Source organism: Monodon monoceros, unplaced genomic scaffold (genome assembly GCF_005190385.1).
Source record: "Monodon monoceros isolate NGI ecotype Baffin Bay Population unplaced genomic scaffold, NGI_Narwhal_1 Super_Scaffold_4, whole genome shotgun sequence".
NCBI lineage: Eukaryota > Metazoa > Chordata > Mammalia > Artiodactyla > Monodontidae > Monodon > Monodon monoceros.
Window position 1 is genome coordinate 100,563 of NW_021703781.1, and position 9,356 is coordinate 109,918.

The following is a 9,356-nucleotide window of genomic DNA, read 5'->3' on the forward strand; positions in this document are numbered from 1 at the left end:
GGCCGGGAAGATCCCACATGCCGCGGAGCAACTAAGCCCGTGAGCCACAACTACCGAAGCCCGTGCACCTAGAGCCCATGCTCCACAACAAGAGAAACCACCACAATGAGAAGCCCGCGCACCTCAACGAAGAGCAGACCCCTGTGTGTCGTTCAGGTCCTCCGGGAAGCAGACCATGAGATGGGGTTGAGGGTGTGAGAAGTTTATCGGGGGAGTGACGTCTGTGGCAGATGGAGGAGAGGAAGCAGGCTGGACTGGGTGCCCACAGACAGAGATGTAGGTGGGACAGTTAGTCAATCCAAGGGGAAGCCCTGGGCCCCCGGTGCCCTTCACAGTACCCCCAACTTGGGCAGGCGTAGCCGGGTCCTGGGACCCTCCCTGCTCGGTCAGCTGGGGCTGCCTGGGTCTTCCTGGGCTGCAGGCTCCTTCCGGTGGGGACAGGAGCCATGGCCTGTGGCTGCCGCCCCGACCGAGTGGACTCAGACCTCAGCGGTCCGTGTGCTCGTAGCTTGGTGGTGGTAACAGTGACTGTGTTGGCCTCTAGTACGTGCTTGACAGCGTTTTAAATGATTGTATGTAAACTTCAAAACAACCATGAGTTCATTTGTATTTTCTACATTTGAAAGTTGAGAATTGATCTCAGAAAGCTTAAGCAACTTGTCCAAGGTCAATAGCTAGAAAATACCAGAGCCAAGGGATCTGAGTGCAAAAAATGATATTATCAGTGCAGGGTAGAAACCTGGCTTATGTTCTTACAAATATAGAAGATGTGCCTTCAGCTTATCTGGAGAGTGTAGGGATTTTGTCCATGTCGTAGAAGGACTGCCTCCTGCCTCCAGAATACTGGGCTGAAAAACCCAGGAACTCAGCATTCGGAAAGTGAGCACAGAGGAACAGCATGTAATTGGGAGGAGGTGGGGGAGGGAGTAGAGGATTGCCTTTTAGAAAAATGGACCACATTTAGAAAGAAAACTGGCAAAATTAGTTGCACCTGTAGAGTCAACAGTGATAAATACATTGCTCAGAATTAGAGCCCAAACTTTGAACCATATTGGGTGGCAGAAACTAGCTTCCCTAGGTGCCTTATGTAATTTGGATTTGCTGATACACTCAGTGACTTCTACCCCGTTTGTTGGGGCAGATCTCCACGGATGACGAAGAGGGAAGCACTGAGTCCCTGCAGGTCATCGGAACACCTGCCTCTGTTTTCCGTCCTGGCGGACAAGCCCCATTCTGCCTCTGAGGTGTCGTTGTACTTGGGCTTTCAGAAAACGATAAGAAATTTATCATCTACTTTGAGTCTGATAACATTCCAGGGAGCATCTTCCGAATTCCATCTCACTAACCTGGACGAGGCCTTTCCGAGGCCCGACTGTCCTTATCAAACCAGGAACTGGCTTCTTTCAACCATTCACAGAGCAAATGGAGCCCACTGAAGTTCATCCAAATTCCGCTGACAAGCAATGGGAGAGGAAGCCTCCCTCTCCTGACATCCAAGGAGGAATTGTGATGGACCCTCAGAGAGCAAATGGGGGCCGTGAGCATGTGAATCCCTTCCCTCTGTTTCACACAGCTCACCCTCCTCTTCCCACATGTCCAACACTGAGGATAGACACCAGGATTCCTATGCTGAGGGCTCTAGTGAAGGCAAAATGGCTGCTTTACTCCCAGTGGGGGGATCTGTCCAAACATCCCTTCTGGGGGAGCAGAGCTGCTGTACCTGGGCTCAGGTCCGGGGCCTGCACGGGGGAAGGGGAGGCCGTGGTGGCAGATGGGCCGGCCTGGATGTGACGCTAACTCGAGACGTGGCCTCCAAACAAGGGTTGCCATGCAATAGTCGGGACATACTTCTACTAAAAAGTTCTTTGTTGTCTGTCTGAAATTCAATTTTTTTTCTTTTTTTGGTCATGCTTTATGGCTTGCAGGATCTTCGTTTCCTGACCAGGGATTGAATCTGCGCTCTCGGCAGTGAAAGCTCGGAGTCTTAACCCCCGGACCGCAAAGCAATTCCCTGAAATTCAAAATTTTTGACTTTTTTTTTTGGTATTTTATCTGAATATTATCTGTATTTATGTGTTTTAAAGTCCTGTGTTTTATCTGGCAGCCCGACTCTAATCACAATCTGTGAAACTGAGGAACAGACCCAAAGTGTCGGCCCAAAGGGATGGACAGGAAGGTGGATTCTGGTAACCGGGCAGTGTGGTCAATTAGAGGTTGCAGCTCGAAGCAAGAGCTTGTGAGTCGTTGGAATCAATAGAAATTATTGGCTGATGGAAAATACCAAGTGGGAGGTCACAGTATTTGATGAAGCCAGGGCAGTCGCTACAAAGGCATGTCTAAGGGGCAGGTCCTATCATTGCCCTTGTGCTACAGCCGAGGAAACCGAGGCTCCTGGAGTACAGGTGACCTTCCCTGGGAAACACAAGTGATGGCATTGGGACTGGAACCAAAGGAGTCTGTCTCCTGAGGCCACGCCTTACACACCTTGCTATTCTGTTGAGAGAGCTTTGCTCTGTCATTTATTTATAAAAAGAGGTGCTTGAAGACATCAGAAACTCCCACCTGAAGACAATTCTTCTCTGAGTGGGTTAGGGACGGGTTAGTGGAGGGAAAAATTGCTTATCCTATCCTCTTTAATATTCACTGATTAATAAAAGAAAGACATTGTTTTAAGAGTTTGAAATAATGTTAATATGTGATGCATTGCTTGTTTTTAAAAAAACCAAGATCGCGAGTATTTTCCTGTGAGTTACAACCAGAACATTTCCGGAACACCTCGCTTCTAACCTATTCAAGGATTCAGTAAGTAAGATGGTGGGACTCATGGTGTGTCAAGCTCCACATGAGACACGGTCTAAAAAGATGAGCAAGCGCGTCCCTGCCCTCGGGGGCCTAGCTTCCCTTACTGCCTTCCGCGAGGGGCTGAGTTTTCTCCTGACCACCCATCTGGACCATTGTCACCTGGATCTCTTCGTCCCCTCACCTTCGGCTGATGGTGGGCACTGGGTGGGTGGGAGTGGGAGAGGTTGAGGGTTTCCTGCCCGGCTCCCTCCCCAGGAGACCGGCCCCGCAGACATGCTGAGTTCTGACCAGGGCTCCCCGCTGGACTCTCCGGGAGTGTTAGTGCTAGGGTCAGGGTTGGGGTTAGGATTAGGGTTAGGGTTCTGCTGGTCACTGATCTCTGGGCTTTACTGTGGCTGGCTGGTCTCCTTCATCCTGTCCTGCCTTTTCTAGACAGCCTGCCACTGAGGTCTCCTCCACCTTTTGAAGGTGTCATCTCTGTCCTGCTGGGACACTGATTGACACAAGCTTCATAATCTCTCCTGAGATGACTGCTTTTCAGGTTGTCCAGAACATCTGATGAAAAAAATGCGAACCCAAGACAAAAACGTTGAAGGGAAGGAATACACTGGGAGAAAGTAATACTACAGTGGCTGGCATGCTGACGATGCCCCGGGGGTGCAGAGGGCCTAGGGAGGCTGGTGTGTTGTTTGCCTTGTACCGACCAACCAAGGTCCACTGTAAAAGAACTTGTCATGTACATATCATCCGTGTCAGTATCGTGTACTTGGACAGCCACATGCAGAATATCCATCCCAAACTACGCAGTGACAAGCTTCCGTAAACATAGATTTTATATAATATACATATATACGTCTCATCTAAAGAAGCCCTTACATAATTGATTAGATTTTACAAGGAAGAAAGGAAACCACCCAGGACAAACGACTGCTACCTTTCCTTAAACATATTTTGAGCTGCCCTAAGACATATCAGAAAAAAACAAGGAGGTTGTTCCAGGGAAGAAAATCTTACTTCTGTATGAGGGAAAACTTTGTAACAGTGTGAGATCCAAAAAGAACGTACCGTTTAGCTCTTCATAGTTTGTAAGACTCACTTGGCTTTGGTTTTTGGTCATGTAACCTATTTTGGCCCTTAAAAGAAAATCTCATGAGTTCAATGACATAAACAGATTTAAAAAAAAAAAGTTTACTAGGCCGTGCCTGGTAGCCTCTCTTAACGTAGGGCTTGCTCTTTTTCTTTTTTTCTCCTTGTATGCAAGGAGCTGAATTTTCTTTTTTTTTTGTCGGTAATACAGATACGATTTTAATACAGTTGACAATATGACCACATCTCTCTTTGAGCTTTGAGGAATGAAGAATACAAAAACAATCAAGCCAATATCCATTATTATTTTCCTATATCCCTGTGCATCCCTTTAACATCAAAATCCCTTGCTAATGTCATGTCTCTCTTTCTGGTCCCTTTTCAAGGTCTGCAGTTTAACCCCACTGTAGTCCCAGACCATCATAATGACACCTGGCCCTCCTTTGTTCTAAGGAACTTCTCCACCGGATTAAGTGGTTTGTGGGCTCTTGGTAAATGTTGTTGAATAAAAACATCCCTTTTCTTACCATTTCTCTCACAGCCAATCTTACCTACCAATCTTGCTCTTCTCTGCCCCTTACTGGCATCTCCAACCATCCTAGTGTCTTGGTTTCATCCAGGCTATTTGGTAGAATTCTATGATTATCCATTGCCAGAGTGCCCTTTCCAGTACCTTTGGTCTTTTACAGGTACTTGACCATTTGCAGTTTATCAGGCTTTCTTCTCTCTATTCTCCACTCCCTTCTGCAGACATACAGACACCAACACTTTGTCTCCTAATTCCATAGCGTGTAGTCAACAGTAGTATACAACAGCCCTGGCTTTGAATTTTAAAGAGCCTTAAGGAAAAATGGATTCTTGCCAGAAATAACTAGGAGTTAGTAGTCATTTGCATTTTGGAGTGCGTGATATCAGAGAAAAAAACCTCACCATGTGTTAATACATGCTAAGCGGTTAGAACGTTGCCCGGCTCATAGTAAGTGCTGGATGAGGGCCCACCAACATCACTGTTAATATTTGACTTTGGCAACGTCTTTTCACGCCGCGCTTCCAGGTCCTGCAGAACTCTGCTCCAACAGCGGGCGCTGCTTCATGTCCCACCTGCATAACCACCCCCTCCCCGCAGCTGGCCCCCCTGCCACCTGCACACCCGTGGGAAGTTACACCGGGTCTCTGCTTGTGCACACGCCCACAGGGGTTGAAGAAGAAGACCAGGGCCTTGCTGTGCAGGCTGCAGCCCAGGAGGTGCTCCTGGGGCTTGCTTCCTTCTCACAAACTGGGCTCGTCCACTGGTTTCCAGCAGGCTCCACCACCCTGGCCATGATATAACACCATCAGCCACAGGGTGGTCACACACTGTCTTTCCATAGACTCCAGGACAGGAGATGGAAATGAGACTGAGGGAAAATGAACACAGTTTCTACATTAAAAAGTGTGACTCTTTGCAATTGTAGTCTATGCTTGCACTCGCCCAACAGCCAGTTACAAATAGTCACCAATTACCAGAAACTAGTCCGGGATGTTCATGCTACAGATAAGCTATTTAAAGTTAATTATGCAATAATTAAATGGAACCCTTCCCTTTTGCACTTTTTATGTCCTCAAAATAGTTCAAGTCTTCGTAAGATTCTAGTTAACTTGCCATTTTCACAGAGTATGAGGCTTAGTTTTATTTCTGGTTCCCGTAAAAAGGTAACTAGTATTAATTCATCCTTGCAGTTAGAATTTTTAAATACACAACTCATTGCAATGGAGAAGACCCATGAAACGTCTTAATAGAAGAAAACTCAGAAGCAGCCATTTCTTCCAACACTGTACAAACATTGCCTCTTTTTAGATATGAATCTCTATTTTTATCGGTTTAACAGCAAAATAAAATGCAATTGCTCACCCATGAGCTGACTTTAACAAGGAAACTGTTCCTTATTGAAGTCTGATGAAAGGTCACCAGCAGCAAGAACCTCTGCAAGAGGGGGCGTACAATATCAAGTTATTTGGGCTCAATTCAGTGAGTGTTTTTTGATCAATCATCATATTGTAGACACTATTCCAGGCATTGTAAATTCACAGCTGATGAAGGTGCTGTGTCCTTAAGAAGCTCACAATTTATTCCTGGGGCAGGAAGCTAGCACACTGTGAGTAGTTCTGTAGATGGACCCCGAAGGGGTGCCCAAGGCTGGCAGTTCCTTCCTGGGTAGTGTGTCTGTCCCCTCTGGTAGGCCAGCTACTGCTGGAGAACAAGGAGCATGTCTTCTTGTTGCTCTATCCCTACCAAAAGTTCAGGGCTCAGCTTACTTTTTTAAAGAAAAATATAAAGAAAAGGGAGGAAGGGATGCAGGAAAGGAGGGAAGAAGTTAGAAAAGGAGAGAGAAGTGTTAATAAAAGAGGGGATTCTTTTTTTTTTTTTTTTTTTTTTTTTTTGCGGTACACGGGTCTCTCACTGCTGTGGCCTCTCCCGTTGTGGAGCACAGGGTCCGGATGCGCAGGCTCAGCGGCCATGGCTCGCGGGCCCAGCCGCTCCGCGGCATGTGGGATCTTCCCGGACTGGGGCACGAACCCATGTCCCCTGCATCAGCAGGCGGACTCTCAACCACTGTCCCACCAGGGAAGCCCAAGAGGGGATTCTTGAATCAAACATCAAAGGATGAGTATGATTTTTCTAAATTGGAAAAGGAAGAGGAAACGATTAGTTCTGCCTGGAATAGGAAGAGTCAGAAAACATTTTGTAGAAGAGAAGACGTTTGAGCCAAGGCTTAAAGGGCACCAGAATTTGCCCCGTGGAGAAGGAACAAAAGTGTAAGTCATAACAGGCGGAGTGACACATCTATAAAGAAACGTAAGTCCTTGGAAATTGGATCCATCAGGCGTGTTGGACGTGTAGGCTGGTAAGGGAGAACTAAGGAGAGATGAGGTGACTGCCGATGGTGAGACCAAGAAGCAGTTCACACAGTAGAAATAATTGATCTGGTCTTTGATTTAGAGACATACCTGGACTGGAAGGAGGGAGGAGTGAAGAGAGACCAGGCGATTAATGGGGGCCCTTCACAGTGGTCCAGAGAGGAGGTGATGAGGGTCTGAGTCAGAGAAGGCTGAGGGTCAGTGTAACATTGTGGGGTATAACCTCTAGAAATGATTGACCATGGAAGAAGCTGCATTCAACAACAGTAAGATTTCAAAACGGAAGTCTTAAAGGGAAGATGACTACACCACACACAGAAATACCAAGTCAGGAGGAGGAATCGGTGATGGGCTGGGGGCAGATAATGATTTGATTACGTTGCAGGAATAGGAGAGATCTGGAAGGGAAGGCTGCACCTGCCGGCCAGCAGGGATTTTAGCGCCATCTGCCCCAAGCAGCATCATCCACATGATGTCAGAGCCGACCCCCAGTGTCCTGGCCTGTTTGCACCTCAGACTTAAACCGCTAAGGGTGCAGCCTCGGCACAGCCCAAGCTTCCTGACTCCTGCCCTGTTGAATACGACCTCACTTTACCCTTCCCTGGAGAAAGATCGGCGTGGTGGTGGTGCCATAACACACACACCCAAACCTCAACGCCTCACAGCGATAAAGGCTCATCTCTTGTTCACATTACATGTTGTTGCAGACCAGTGGGGTCCCGGCTCCGTGTCATCACTGTCCGCCCTCTGGGTCCAGGCTGATGGAACCAACGTTGAATAGTCCTCGTGGCAGTGGGAAGAAAGAACATGACAAAACCTGCACCAGCCCCCAAAACTTCCATGACAGCTGCACAAGGGACAAGGGACACACCTCTTGCCTCCTGGGGAAGAATTCCAAATAATGTATATAAATGCTCCTCCCCAGCCCCCAGTGTGTGCTGGGCTCCGTGCTCCTTCCCAAGGGCACGGAATAGGGAGAAAAAGTAACTTGACGGTGGAGGGGCCTGGCAAACACCCCACTGGCCAGATGATCAGGGAGAAGTCACACTGGTAGCCCATGGCCTTGATACAATGTCATGAGAAGGCACTAGGCTCTGGGTCTCCCTCCTGAAAACCTACAATTCCAGGCTAATCATGAGAAAAGCACCGGACAAACCCAAATTGAAGCACATTCTACAAAATCCCTGACTGGTCCCCTCAATACCGTCAAGGTCGCCAAAACAAGGAAAGTCTGCGAAACCGTCACAGCCCGGAAGAGGCAAATGAGATGTGACAACCAGATGTGATGTTGTAGTTTTTAAAATTTTAATTAATTAATTAATCATTAATTATTTTTGGCTGCGTTGGGTCTTCATGGCTCCACGCGGGCTTTCTCTAGTTGCGGCAAGCGGGGGCTACTCTTTGTTGTGATGCATGGGCTTCTCGTTGCTGTGACTTCCCTTGTTGCGCAGCACAGGTTCTAGGCACGCCAGCTCAGTAGTTGTGGCGCATGGGCTTAGTTGCTCCTCGGCATGTGGGATCTTCCCGGACCAGGGCTCAAACCTGTGTCCCCTGCATTGGCAGGCAGATTCTTAAGCACTGCGCCACCAGGAAAGTCCGTGATATGGTATTTTGGATGGGACCCTGGAACAGAAAAAGGACATTAGGGGAAAACTAGTGAAATCCCAAGAATGTGTGGATTTAGTTAATAGCAATGCACAAGATTGGCTCCTTAGTTACGGCAGATGTGGCATCTTCACGTGAGATGTTGATGATAGAAGGAAGCAGGGCAGATTTATGTGGAAAATCTGTGTATCATCTCTGCACCTTTTCCATAAATCAAAAAGTATTCTGGGGCTTCCCTGGTGGCGCAGTGGTTGAGAGTTCCCCTGCCAATGCAGGGGACGCGGGTTCGTGCCCCGGTCCGGGAAGATCCCACGTGCCGCCGAGCGGCTGGGCCCGTGAGCCACGGCCGCTGAGCCTGCGCGTCCGGAGCCTGTGCTCCGCAACGCGAGAGGCCACAACAGTGAGAGGCCCGCGTACCGCGAAAAAAAAAAAAAAAAAATTCTAAAGTAAAACTTTTATTTCTGTTAAACAAAAAGAGGCACATGCCATTTGCAACCACAAAACTGACCCAAGAACTCAGAGCTACCTGCTCACACTGGACTCTGCCTCTCCGATCCTGTCACTCAATATCATTATAAGATTTTGAAAATAAATAAAGTCTGCATTTCCCCAGTAAATGGCTTGTGTCCAGGAGTGACCAAATACCAAATAAATTTATCTGCAGCTGCAGTCAGAGGGGGAGAGGAAATCAAGTCCAGTGGCATTTGCTCATGCTCTGTAAAACAAAGCAAAACAGCAAAGGGAAATACAGTGTTCAGAATCGTCGCTTCACTCATGTTTCATTGGCCGAGGCTGGTCTGCTGGCCACACCTAACCCACAGCGTGTCTGGGGTATTTACCTCCTTCTACCCTTTGAAGCTGAAGCTTAGTGCTACTTCCAGGGCTCCTGTGGCTCCGGGCTCCCGGGTAGCAAGGATTTGGGGTTTTCCCCTGCCCACCCTGGATGGACACCTCCCTTGCTCCCA